Source organism: Narcine bancroftii, chromosome 4 (genome assembly GCF_036971445.1).
Source record: "Narcine bancroftii isolate sNarBan1 chromosome 4, sNarBan1.hap1, whole genome shotgun sequence".
Lineage (NCBI taxonomy): Eukaryota > Metazoa > Chordata > Chondrichthyes > Torpediniformes > Narcinidae > Narcine > Narcine bancroftii.
In genome coordinates, this window is record NC_091472.1 from 102,909,147 (window position 1) to 102,923,146 (window position 14,000).

At 45.8% G+C, this 14,000-nt stretch overlaps 1 protein-coding gene across 1 annotated transcript in view; it reads left to right on the top strand.

Moving 5' to 3' along the window:
• The first annotated feature begins 11,411 nt into the window (after positions 1–11,411).
• LOC138760929 (pleckstrin homology domain-containing family G member 1) overlaps positions 11,412–14,000 on the top strand; it is a 233,803-nt gene continuing 231,214 nt past the window's right edge. The window contains exon 1 of the mRNA XM_069932264.1: positions 11,412–11,498. The gene's annotated coding sequence lies outside the window, so the exon portion shown is untranslated. The remainder of the gene's footprint in view (positions 11,499–14,000) is intronic.

Consider the following 14,000-nt stretch of genomic DNA (forward strand, 5'->3'; position numbering starts at 1 on the left):
ACTATCTTCCTTCACCCACCACTGTTTTTCTCTCTTTGTCCAGCATCTGCCAATCTACCGCCTCGGACTATCACGCTTAACGTCTACCTGGTTCACCCCTCCCATGCAGGTTTCTCTTCTACATTGAACTGGTCTTGATAAAGGTTTTGACTCAAAGCATTGATGATATTTTTTTTCTCCCACTAATGCTGCTCGACCTGCTGAGTTACTCCAGTTAAGTGTGTTTAGCATGGTTTCAGTTACCAAGTTTCCAAGGATTATGACCACAAATCTGGAGAATGAACAATTATTTGTCTTGAAGTGATAGTTCATCTCGTAACAGGTTAAAAATATATTCTTCTTGTGGTTGCAGTCAGGAGCTGAAAATTTGTTACGTGAGCACATTCCGGTATCGTTGATGCTTCATTGTCCCAGGGGCATTGTCAGGATGTAGCTTTTCCAGTTCCCTTAATAAGTGAGGCCTCCTGTACATCCTTCAGCACTTTATCAAGGCTGGATTGACAGACACGCTAGACTCAACCAGCAGTCATGACAAAAATCCATGTGCAAAATGTTACATAGTTCATTGTTCTCAGCAACAGGTCTTTAGGAATCCATCACGTATGAAGGGCATGCCAGAAACACAGTGGGTAGAGTGGCCTTCCTGCTCTCAAAGCAGGCTACAGTTGCCTTTGTTTGTAGCTGCTCTGTGGGTTACTGTACGATCTCTTCTAGTCTTTGAGGTTTAGACTAGCAGGGGAGTAGCTACGTCATATACCCTAGACCGGCGGAGCGGTCCTCTTCTAGGGGGCCATCCTCTGCGACCGAGCGCTGAGCTTCGGGAGGGACGCACATGGAGCTGTGAGGGAAGGGTGACACCCGCCTAGCCAGCCAGATCAGCCGAATCATCCCTAGCGATCAATGGGGTGACAGATGTCGCAGCCAGATCGCCCTCACACCCTGATCTCTTCTAGTCTTCATGTGAATTTACCTCGAAGGAGAAAAGGATTCTCATCAAAATGCTATTACAGCGCAAGTGACTTGGGTTTGAATCTGGCACAGTCTGTAAGGAGTTTGTATGCTTTCCCCATGACTATGTAGGTTTCCTCTGGGTTTCCCACCTTCCAAAGAACTACTGGTTTAGGTTAATTAGGTGTATTTGGGCAGCGCAGGTTCGTGGGCCGTAAGGGCCTATTACCGTGCTGTATGTCTAAATTAAATAGGATCGTAGTCACAGTGTGGAAACAGAACCTTCAACCCCCTATCAAGTGGCAAACCCACACTAATCCCAGCTCATTATTCCCTCAGATTCGACTACTCATCCACAATGGTAGGAAAACTTGTAGGGGCCCAATATGGTGAAACCACTACTGTACATATTTGTCATATATCAATAACATGATCTTTCCTGGTTGACCCTGCTCTCACTGACCGGCTCGTGACTCCTCCTCTTTCTTCCCCATGAAGGTTGTCATGCCACAAGCCTGCCTCCAGTTTGAGTTTGGGTCAGTTTGAGTGACCAACACAGGGATGCTCTCCATCTCTTGCAAATAAAAGCCTTCAGTTTTGGCAACTTTCAGTCTTTGTGTAATTGATGTGACTGAAAACCCATCGGGTTAAGGTCAGTCAAAGTTCACAGACCTACCAGTTGATAGAGCTTTCACTGTCTGGATGAGTCAGTTTTCTGGTCCAAGATAATTTGGGAACTGAGCCATGTTTGCTACTTGCACATTGGACACAATGAGCAACAGTCCCCAAGTGCTGTAATGGGGTGCTGCCACACTATTGGAGAGAGGGACCCCAGGCTATGATGCTGAGAGATGGGGGTGCAGATGCATTGGAAAATCAAATTGTTAGAATCTAGAAACTGGAAAGAGCTGAAATCACAGCGAGAATTGGAATCACCTCAAATCTCAATAGGAGGGAAGAGGTCAGGTCTGTTGGCAATGAGCAGGCTAAAATGATGCATCTCTCAGGGATGAAGGAAGGCAAGGCTGTGCTGAGCTGTGGCTATGTGACTGGAGGCCATGGAGGGAAGATTTCCAGAGAGGCTGAGCTCAGTGACAGACTGGGAAGACATTAATGGTTTGATGTTTGATATCCTGAGTGAGTTGTCAGGGAATTGATCAGATTTAACATGTCACTCATCCCCTGGCTAAGTGACTGGAGTGACAACCAGGTACACTGCCACTGTGTAGGCTCGTGATATACAATCCTTCAGGGCAAAGGAATGAAAAAGGCACAGGAAAGTGATGATTCATTTCCCATGGTGATTTGGAGTATTGTATTCAGTTCCATGTTTCGCTCTTAAAGGGATATTCGTCTTGGGAAATACAATAATGATGCTCAGACTGATATCAGGACTTAAAGGGTTAAACCATGAAGAGAGATGCATTAAACGTGGCAGTCATTCTCATGAGTTTATTCAGACAAGGCGGGATATGATTGTGGTGTTCAGAGTTATATAAAGGTTCAACACGGGAAGTGCAAAAGAATTAATTTCTCTGGTGGGGAAATATCCAGAGTAAGATGTCAGAATCCTAAAATTAGACCCAGGCCTTTCAGAAAAAGGATATTGGAAGTATGGTATTCTTCCCTAAAAGGCTCTGGATGCTGAGAGGTAATTGGAGACATCAAGTCTGAGATTTTTGTTTGATCAAGTCAAGTTTATTGTCATCAGGTTGTACAAGTACAACCCAACAAAACAGCATTCTCTGGTCCTTGGTTCAAAAACATGCAGACACACAACCAAACATAACACAAATGTCGACAAATATACACACGTATGTATACAAAACGAGATATTACAGATTAAATTGAAAATGTCTGAGAAGTACAACGGAGGAGTTAATTAACTGTGATCAGTGGAGTATTGACAAAGGACCTAGAGACTGAATGGACCAAGAGTCTGCCCCTGTTCTGGTGTCTTCAGTTTCTCATCAGCTGCTGTACTTTGGCATCACTGACACTTCAAGGCAGCTGGAAGATTTGTGTAGGTCATTATATGTTGAACATGATTCTCCACATGTTTCTTTCTTTGGTTCAGAGAACATTTAATGAAGAGGTATTTCCATAACACCGCCATGACCAGTAAAGTTGTCTCCCTGCAAATCACTTTTGCAACATGTCCCTCTGCAACCTGTTAAATTCCAGGAGACTTCACCAGGATTGTAAAATTCTCAATTTGGTGACTGTGATGAAATTTCACCATCCTAATTATCTTGTAAAAGTTGGAAGTGTTCTCAGGCACATCAACAAATTAAAAAAAAAACAAAACCAAGAACATGCAGGTTTGTGAAGTTCAAGTTATGGAACCACTATTATACCTGTACACATTGATGCTGAATGACAATAGTCAAAACTATCAGAACAAGCTGCATTCCAGAAATTGCAATACACAAAAATGCTGGAGAAACTCAGCAGGTCATGTAGCATCTAAAGGAAGTAAAGGGTAACCAATGTTTCGGGCCTGAGCCCTGAGTCAAGCTCAGGGAGGTGGCTGAATAAAAAGATGGTGCTAGGAGAGGAGAGAGGAAGGGAAGTGGCAGGGGGAAGAGCACAGGCTCACATGCAAGAGATCACAGGTGGATACAAGTGTGAGGGTAGAAGAGGAAGAAATAATGGGAGAAGGTAGCTCCCTGAATGGAGATGGAAGGGAAGGGGGGTGGGGGGGATGGGAGCTGGAGGAAAGGAGACCGGGGATAGGGAAGAGAGAGACGGGGGAGTGGATGCAGGTACTTACCCCAGTCCTGACGACCCCATGTGTCATCCTCGCTGACTCCATTACCAGATCCCATCCTGACTTCAGCTTTTTCCAGGCTGATACCTTGGATGCCCTGCTGTGAGATTTCACTGCCCCTTCCCCCACGATTCCTTACCTTTCCCTATTCCCTCACACCTCTCGCTACTTCTTTGAGCTCTTCCTTTCTCCCCACCAACTTAGCCTGCTGACCCTCTCATCTCCCCTTCCAAACTTCCCTTTGACACCCCAGTCTTCCACCTCGCCCCTCTAACCTCTCCAACCTTCCACCTCCCTCCTGATCCCCACAGCCACCTCCCCCCACATGCTTCACTCCACTGACCCCTTACTTTAAAACTTCATGGGTCCTATTAGCCCCTTCAACTTTTTCCTCTTGGAGGCGGATCACTCAGTCTTCAGCAGAGGTCTCCCCTTTGTCTCCCTTTGCCCACATTTCAACTAACATACCATGATGCTGAACTCCTCTTCTGTTGTCTTTGTCTCCATGCCTACCTCTTCGCTCCCCCCCCCCTCGAAGACCCTGTCTTGGGTAAACTTATACCTCTCATTTTGTTCATTTTAGATTGGTCACAGTGTTTGAGCTACCGAAAGAAAATAGACACACACACCGAGAGCAGTTCAGTTTATACAAATGTTTATTACAAATTCAAAAGCTGATTTCAAACTACAATTATGCAAGCCCTTCCCAACTATACTTATCAATGCCTGGACTGGTCCCAACTGCTGAAGCAAGGCAACAACTGCACACTTGTAGTAGGTTGTCAGGGCGCCGGTAGCAGCTTCTCCACCTCCCCCGACTGGGACGTTGGCTGGACTCTAGAAGTTCTTCTTCTTGCTGAGAGATGTTGCCACCTCTCGGATAGTCTCAAACTTCAGCAGCGGGACCATGGCTTATATTACCCAAAAACTGTTTACCCAAGCACATCAAGAAAGATAAGCAAGCAAGCTAGCATGCTAGGCTTCTATCGAATAACATAATTTTCAGCTTATCACTTTGAATACAATGGTTTATTTTGCATCAAGGCTAGGCCTCTGACAGTCTGTGACCAAAACAAGCAGGAAGATTAAATGTTCTTGGTACACAGATGTCCTTTCGTCAGATAACTGCATCTCTGGCCCCTCGGTGGAATTTAGCTTATGTCTGCTGATTCTAAAAACAAGCAGGTTCTCAGCCTTGCAGAAGCAAAGGCTGAAAAATTTTAAAAAAAACACAGTTAGAATCTTCCATTACAGACCCCTACTTCCACCTTAAGCCTTCTTTGACCTCTTGGACAACCAATTTGGACTTTCACCCACTCTGAATCTTTTTACTTCCAACTGCAGCCGGGACTTCAACCATTTTGATTCCCCTCACTTATTCCAAACTCACCCCCTTGGAAATCTCTGTCCTCCAGTCTCTCCGCACCAATCCCAACCTCCGTATCAAACCTGCAGACAAGATTGGTGCTGTTGAGGGCTGGCACACCAACCTCCACCTTGCTGAGGCCAGACAACAGCTCTCAGATACCTCCTCATTACCCCTTGAACAGGTCCCCACCAAATAATATCAAGCCTTCATTGCCCACACCAACTTTGACCTTATCATTTCCAGTCTTCCCCCTCCCACAGCTTCTAACCTCATTGTTTCCCCACCCCTCATTATGTCTAAACCAAGACCCACAAACCCAATTGTCCCAGTCAACCCAACATCACCGCATGGCTCTTGAACTCATTTCCTCAACTAATCAAAACCAGCACAACATACACCTTCTTAATTACTCTGTTAACATGCACAGCAACCTTGAAAGATCTATAGACTTGGAGCCAAGATCCTTCAAGTTCCTCCACACTGCTATGAATCCTGTCAATTAACTACATTTTCCACTCTCATTTGATATTCCAATATGTATTAGATCACACTTTTCCAAATTGAACTCATCTGTCACTTCTCTGCCCAACCCTGCATCCTGTCTACATCTTGTTGTAAACTACAATAACCTTCTACACTATCGATAATACCACCAACCTTTGTGTTATCTGCAACATTATTGACCCATCCTTCCATTTCTACACCCAAGTCATTTTAAAAAATCACAAAGAACAGGGGTTCCAGAAAAGATTTCAGTGGAACATCACTTGTCACTAATGTTCAGACAGAATATGTTCCATTTAATACTACTCTCTGCTTTCTGCAGATGAGCCAATTCTGAATTCATGCCCCATGACTTTCTAGATGAGTCTACCATGGCATCCTTGCAGAATTCCTTACTAAAATCCATATACACCACATCCATCACTCTACCTTCATCAGTTTCTTTTGTCACCTCCTTGAAAACCTCAATTGGGCTTGTGAGGCTAGAACTGTCTCTAACAAAGCCATACTAACAGTTTCTGAGACAACTACACTTCTCTAAATGCTGGTAAATCCTGTCCCTAAGAATCCTCTCCAATAATTTGCCCACTACTGTCGTAAGACTCGCTGGTCTATAATTACCAGGATCCTCCCTATTACCTTTTTTAAACCAAGAGGACTAAATTTGCCATTCTCCAATCCTCCGGTACCTCCCCTACGGCCAAGGAGGATTCAATGATCATAACTACAACCTCAGCTATCTCTTCTCTCACTCTGCACAGCAGCCTGGAGTATATTGTGTCTGGCCCCAAGGACAACAATCTTGATATTTTTAAGACGATCCAACACTTCCTTAATCTCCACTTTGTCCAGCACACAGTCCTGTTCAATTTCGACCTCACCCTGATCAAGTGAATACCAATGCTAAGTATTCATTTAGGATCTCCCCAACCAGCTCCAGGCACGTTGCCTCCTTTATCCTTTAGTGGCCCCACCTTCATTCTCGTCATCCTTCTATTCTTCACATATGCATAGAATCCTACTTACCAAGGCCATCTCATGCTGCCTTCAAGCTCTCCTAAATCCTTTCTTAATCTCCTTCCTGGCTACCTTATACTTCTCATGAGCTCTTCCTGTTTCCTGCTTTCTAAATCTAATATATGCTTCCTTCTTCCTCTTGACTAATTGCCTGACCTGTTTCATCAACCACGGTTCCCTTTTCCTACAATCTTTTCCCTGTTCCAGTGGTTCGTAAACTTCCTCCACATCTGTTCTTTCACAGTTAAGCATTTGTTTCCAATTAACTCTCGTGAGTTCCTGCCTCATCCCTTCATAATTAGCCCTTCCCTAGTTAAGCACTTTCCCATTTTGACTGTTTTTGTCCTTTTCCATAGCTATGTTGAATCTAAGGGAGTTGTGGTCACCCCCACTTGACCAGGTTCATTCCCCAGAACCAGATCCTGTAAGGACTCTCCTCCAGTCAGCTGGTCTAGGAATCCTTCTTGGACACACCTGATAAATTCAGCTCCATCTATCCCTCTTGCCGTCAGTCGGTGCCAGTCAATATTAGGGAGTTGAAGTCACCTTCAACTACAACCCTGCATTTCCCACATCATTCCAAAATCTGCCTGCTTATCTGCTCCTCGGTGTCCTAAGGGCTATTTTGGGGCATATAGACAACTCCCAGTATAATGATAGCTCCCTTCCTATTTCTGATTTCCACCCACACCGACCCAGTGGACACTCTCTCTGCAGCGTTCTCCCTTTCTATAGTGGTGATACTACCCCTGACCAGTAATACTATTCCCCCCCCCCCACCCAACCCCTTTTATACCTCCCATCCTATTCTTTTTAACACATCTAAACCCTAGTACCTGTATCACCAAATCCTGCCCTTCCTCCAGCCAAGCCTCTATAATGGCCACATCATAGTTTCATGTACTGATCCATGCTCTAAGTTCATCCCCTTTATTCCTAATACTCCTAGTGTTGAAATAGACACATTTCAATCCTTCTAACTGTCTACCTTTATGTTTTGTCCCCTGCCTGTCCTTCCTCACCAACTAAGAGCACATTGCTTTTATTTTTCTACCCTGATTGTTGCACTCACAGTCTGCTCCTATCCTTTTCCAGAGCTATGCTAAAGGTCATGGAGTTGTGGTCACTGTCTCTGAAATACTCACCCTCCAAGAGATTTATCACCTGACCAGATTCATTGCCCGGTACTAGATTCAGTATGGTCTCTCCTCCAGTTGGCTTGTTCACAAACTATGCTAGGAATTCTGCTTGGATACACCTGTCAAATTATCCCCCCTCTAACCTTTGTGCACTAAGAAGGGGCCAGTCAATATTAGGGAAGTTGGTCTCCCTTAATAACAACCTTGTTACTTCTCTACCTTTCCAAAATCTGTCTACGCATTTACTCACCCCCCTGTCCCAGTTGGGCCTCGTCAACAACATTGATGAATCACACAACAGAGAAGAGGTGGAAAATCTCATTATATGTGCAAGGGTAACAACCCATTCTCAACATAGGCAAGACAAAGGAGATGATCGTGGACTTCAGGAGGACCAAGAACGATCACCCTCCATTATACATCAACAACAATGTAGTTGAGAGAGTGGAGAGCCCCAAGTTTCTTGGAGTTCACTTAACTAGTGACCTATCGTGGACACACAACATCTCCTCACTTGTCAAACGTGACTGCACTTCCTGAGAAGTCTGAAGCAGGCAAGGTTACCTGCCATCATTATGTTAACCTTCTGCAGGAGCTCTATAGAGAAGGTCATGGCTGGCTGCATCACGGTGTGGTACAATTGCTGCAGAGAAATGGATTGGAGGTCAATCCACAGGACCATAAGAGCAGCAGAGAGGATCACTGGAGTCTCACTCCCCCCCCCCCCCCCCCACCCCGCCATCAACGTGATCTCCTGGGATCATCATCTGAAGAGGGCACACAAAACTGTTCAGGTTCCCTTCCACCTTGGGTGCAGCATCTTTCAGCTGCTCGAATGGGAAAGAGATACAGGAGTATCAGAGCCAGTACCACCAGGCTGAGGAACAGCTTCTTCCCATGGGTGGTGAGAAGCTGAACACCCAAAGTAACTGCTCACACTAACCATTCAAGACTCTCATATGCACAAAACAATAGTTACTTATTTATATTTGTAGAGCACTTTGAAAGAACCAAAGACTTGTTGATCCAAACCAAGGCTTTTATCAACTAAAAGACTGGAGCATATCAAATGTAGGTCGACCAGTCCAAAATGACCTGGTCTGGCTAGGAGCAATCCTTTAAGACCTGCCAGTAGGTGTGGCTACGCTCTCAGCCAATCACAATCATCCGACACTACAATCTGTACATATACACATTGGTGATAGAATCTGTCCTATCACAATATTTTTATATGAATACATGTCCTGCATACATATTATTTGTCTGTATGTGTGTTATGTCTTGTGTGTCTGTGTGTTTTGCACAGAGGACCAGAGAACACAGTTTCGTTGGGTTGAACTTGTGCAATCAGGTGACAATAAACTTGACTTGTGGCTACTGGGAGGCTTGTAGAATACTCCCAACAGAGTGAATGCTCCCTCTGATTTAAACTCACACTGATTAGGTAGACAATCACCCCACTACATCCTCCCTTTCTGGAGTTGTGATTAGCAATATGTATCACTACAAAGGTTTATCCACTGAGGCAATATTCAGTCATCAGTACTAATATGTGTCATATTAGCTGGGGAAATTAATTTTAAGCAAATACATCTGCCATCCTAACTTTGGATTCGTGGGCAATTTGAAATGGGACTAAATGGGCAACCCACTGAACAAGGAAATGGAAATATTCTCCCTGCTTTCTTTCAACCATCTCTGTCAAGTTTCACTGTTAGGGTGACATTACTCAATAGCAAGACTCCAATAATCTGGCATGCTTGGGACATTGGTAGTGGCATATTCTCCAGACTGTTGGAAGTTTTTCCTGCAAGTACCCAAACATTTTTATTTCCTTTTTATATATGTTACACTGTGGTATAATAAGCTTTCCGTAAATCTGATGAGCCTGAAGGAAGTGGGGAATATACAAGCACTCCAGACCCTGGCTCTGACCCAAACATATCGAGATTCCTGACTCAACTCCAGCCACATGCTCAGCAAAGAGCACCAATCGCAGTCCCAGCCACCTTGTATCTGGCCCCACCCCTGTCGCTGTTGTGAACTTACCTTTGTTGGGGGTGGTGCCAGACAACTGCCCATGACATAAGCAAAGCGGGCAAGAGCTGGTGTGTTAAGCATGAGGATCACCCATGTGGCGTGAGTCAATGAGAAGGTCAGAGGAGTTTAGTTGGGTGGTGTTTGGGGAGTTGAAGAATGTAATATTGGGTCTAGTGAATAATAAAGAAAGTTGACTTCATGCTGTGCTGAAAGAAATGAGTGAGTGTATTCTTTATTTGTTTGTAAGCTGTGGTAAATCAGTGCCATTAGACACCTTTCTTGCATTCTGGCCCACTGACTCACATTTCCAGACCAATGAGTGAACCAGTTACCAGTCCATTAGCACTTCTGGACAATCAGATACAGGCTTATTGGAATAAGCTAGCACCTCCACGCAGTACGTATAATAGACGGGAAAATATTTAGGGACAGGTTGTGAAAGGTACTTTCATCAATACGAATCATTTATTAATATGGATTTCATTCACAGAGAGGGGCCACTGCTCCTGCACTCTATTGAGGCAGAAGAGAGACATCGAGTGTCCGTGGATACCTCCTCTGAGCCCTGGTCCAGCAGTGAACCCAAGCTCCAGCCCTCCTTGGCCCCTGGTTCCCAACACCCGAGGCGACCAAGAAGTTGTCAGGGCACCAGGCCCTTTTGGAGCACTGCATTCCCTCGGCCCCCTCACGGATGCCGGTCCTGGTTCCCCGAAGCTTCCAAACAAGTTGTAGGGCACGACCAGTAACTACAGAGACAAGTTGAGGAAACGATAGGCTTTAATCTCTATTTACATGATAGAGGAATTAGGGGATATGGGGAGAAGGCAGGTAGGTGGAGTTAGGTCATAAATTAGATCAGCCATGATCGTATTGAATGGCGGAGCAGGCTCGATGGGCCATTTTTGGCCTACTCCTGTTCCTACTTCCTAGGTTAATGTACAGGAGAACCTTGCTGGCCCGGATCCCAGGATAGGACAGGCGGCCAGGGGTAGGTGGCTGGACCTTTACGCCCAGGACCACGGGGCAGGAGTCATAGGGTAGGAATCATCCGCGGGCGGGCCAGCTCCCTATATACCACGGACAAATAATAACTAGAGACCACATATCACCACACAAATCTACAGGAGGATGTGTTCCTTTACCTTGCATGTGGTGGGCAGCTGTCCCAAGATCTGAAATGCTGACAGGTCCCTCACAGAGGGAGAGCGTCAGCTGCTCGCTTGCGCCTGCTAGTGGTTGTCAGCGGAGCTGCAGCGTCTCGAGGTGCTTCGGGTCGCAGGCTGCAGCTTGCTCGCCTGACCTCATGAGCAAGGCTGAAAACGGAGCAAGAAAACCAAGTGGCTCTGAGGAGTTCAACGCAACTTGTCGAGGCTCCATTCAGCTGACGTTTTAAAAATATATTTCGGGGTCCCAAGAGACCTGGGGGGCGGGGGGTTAAATGGTGAAAGGAAAGTGCTTGGAGCTCAGGGACATTCCTGGTTGTGGGGACATTGTCATTGATGTGACCGGCACTCAGCTGTGTGGCTGGCTGACAGCCAGGGTGGGCGATCCAAGCCCTTGCAGCCAGAGGGCCGCTCTGCAGCAAGGGAGTGGCGTCAGACTGGATGTGCACGGTGGGCTGCGTCCGGCGCTCGCACCCTTCAGGAGCACCTCATTGTTAATCGTCTGTGGGAGCCCGGCGGAAGCTGTGGACGGAGTTTCGAAGAGCCGAGTAAGTTTGCAGAGATTCCCTTCCCCCCCACCCCCTCCCTCCTTCCCCCCTTCCCCCCCTCCCTCCTCCCCCCCCTCCCTCCTCCCCCCCCCTCCCTCCTCCTCCCTCCTTCCCCCCCCCCTCCCTCCTTCCCCCCCCCTCCCTCCTTCCCCCCCCCCTCCCTCCTTCCCCCCCCCCCCTCCTTCCCCCCCCCCTCCCTCCTTCCCCCCCCCCTCCCTCCAGGCAGAGTGTGAAACTTGCCACAGGCAGACCAAGTGTTTTGGACAGGGAGCCGAAGAGTGGTAGTCACCGCAGTGAAAAGGGAAGCGTTCCTACGGTGGTGGCTGGGCGGGGGAGCTTGGATAATGTCTATGGTTACAAGCAGTGATTATTCTGAGGGCGAGGCAAATATGTTAAATGCACGTCCTTCTTTTTGAGGACACGGCACATTTATAGCATGTTCACGCTTCAGAAAGCCCAGTCGAAACCCTCACGGTGCTACCTGTCTGTTCACAAGCAAGTCGAAGCAGCTGTGAAACCTCCAACTTGATGTTGGAGCCCCGAGCCACTTGCAGATTTGTTTAAGGAATAGGCTTCCCGAAACCGCTAAGCAGCCAGAGGGGGTATTTTTGCAATTAAAGCTTTTCAAATACGATTTAAAAGATCAAATCATTTCCCACTGTTTAGAGTCTAGCATTATTTCTAATTGAATTTTTTTTTGAAGCTGATCGTTTCTGCTTATCTCAGTCTGGAAGGTTGTGGGTACACATCCCAGTTCAGATTTGAACTCTATGTTTAGATCGACAGTCTTGGGGATGTAGACCACTAATCTGAGGTGGTCAGACCTGTACACTCTTACATCATCTAACTTGGACAAAATTAATTCCATGGCAAAAGACAAGATTTATATAAAGCAAGGTGATTGTATTTGTAACTCAAAAGCCACTGTCTGTAAAATAAAAAAGAAACTCTCCGGCATTGTTCTCATTATCTGTTATCATTTGTCAGACCTTCCTTGAAGATGTCCTTCCCACCAATTTGACTGCTCCTCAGCAAAGACTCCACCCTTCACATCCCTCCCTTGCAAATCAAGACCATTGAAACAACCTTTTCTATTTAAAGTTTCTGGACAATTTGACACTTGAAGGACACAGGCCAAATGAAGGCGAATGGGACTAGCCCAGAATGCCAACCTGATCAGCATGGACAAGATGGGGCAATGGACCTGTTCCGTGGGAAATACTGTTTCCTTGTCTCTGCCTCAAAAGCTCTGTAAATTATGCTGCCCTCTGTGACTGTGGTGTGATTTTTAATTCAATATTCATTTGGAGATTTTGCATTGTAACAGAACACGAGTCTGCACTGCCTAAATACACCCTACTAACCCCAAATGTCTTTAGAATGTGGGAGGAGACTGGAGCACCTGAATTTTGTCCTTTTCACTTTTAACACTTTGCACCCTTTACTAATGGGGCAACATTATCCTGTTCCATCTTCTTATGGAGCTTACCTGGCTTCATTCATGTCTTCCTATGGTACCTCACCCACAATAGCATTTGTTGGAACCTCTGTGCCATGATCTCTGGACTCCTGCAAGGATTCCTTGTCCGCTTTCCTTTTATCATCGTCAGTGGGACCCTTGGATATGTCACTTACACACAATGGAGGTACATTCCACATGTGCAACCACAACTCTCAGCTTCATCTTTGCACTGTCTGTCTTGACACCCTACAGCTGTCAGACCAGGTCTCCTCCATCCAGGGTTGGATAAGCTGCAACTCTCTCCAATTCTACATGGAAAAGTGCACCTGTCATCATGAACACTACCATCTTTTTGACTCTGGAGCCTTTGTCAAGGATCCCTTCTCCTTCCCTGATTACCATTTCCAATGAACTGATCTTTTCCCCATCTTGATACCTTAATTTCCGCTTCAGTGATATTTTTGAACATCACGAGGACTGCTTCATCCACCTCTGTTACACTTCCCAACTCCTGCTGGATCACTTGTTATCTCCAGAAGTGACCCTTCAGGGCATTCCAGATTCAGCACATCCAACGTTCTGGAACACGCTCTCCCACACAAAGATCATCACCCACCCTGGATAACCTTTACTAAGATAACCTGTATCCGTTGATTCACGTCATATGTAAATATCTATCAATGTCTGTCTCAAATATACTCAGCAGTGGCCCTTCATGAATAGAGCATTCCAAAAATTCATTTCTCTTTGGGTGAAAAAGATTCCTCTTGCTTTGCTGGTTGATTGATCCTTTGGAGACCACACACCCCATTTGTACACACCCAAGGCCGATAAATATCAAGCTGTATGAGAAGTCAAGGAAATGACCTCTCACTCTTCTAAAGTTGGAAGAGCCTTGCCCCAGTCGACCTGATTGCAGGTACAGTAAAAACTCCTGTTATCTGGCATTCAAGCAAACGGCAAATAATCTTATGGAAAATAAATAGGTAAAAAAATACAAACGTTTAGAATTGGCGCCCCCTAGTGGTTAGTTCACCAAT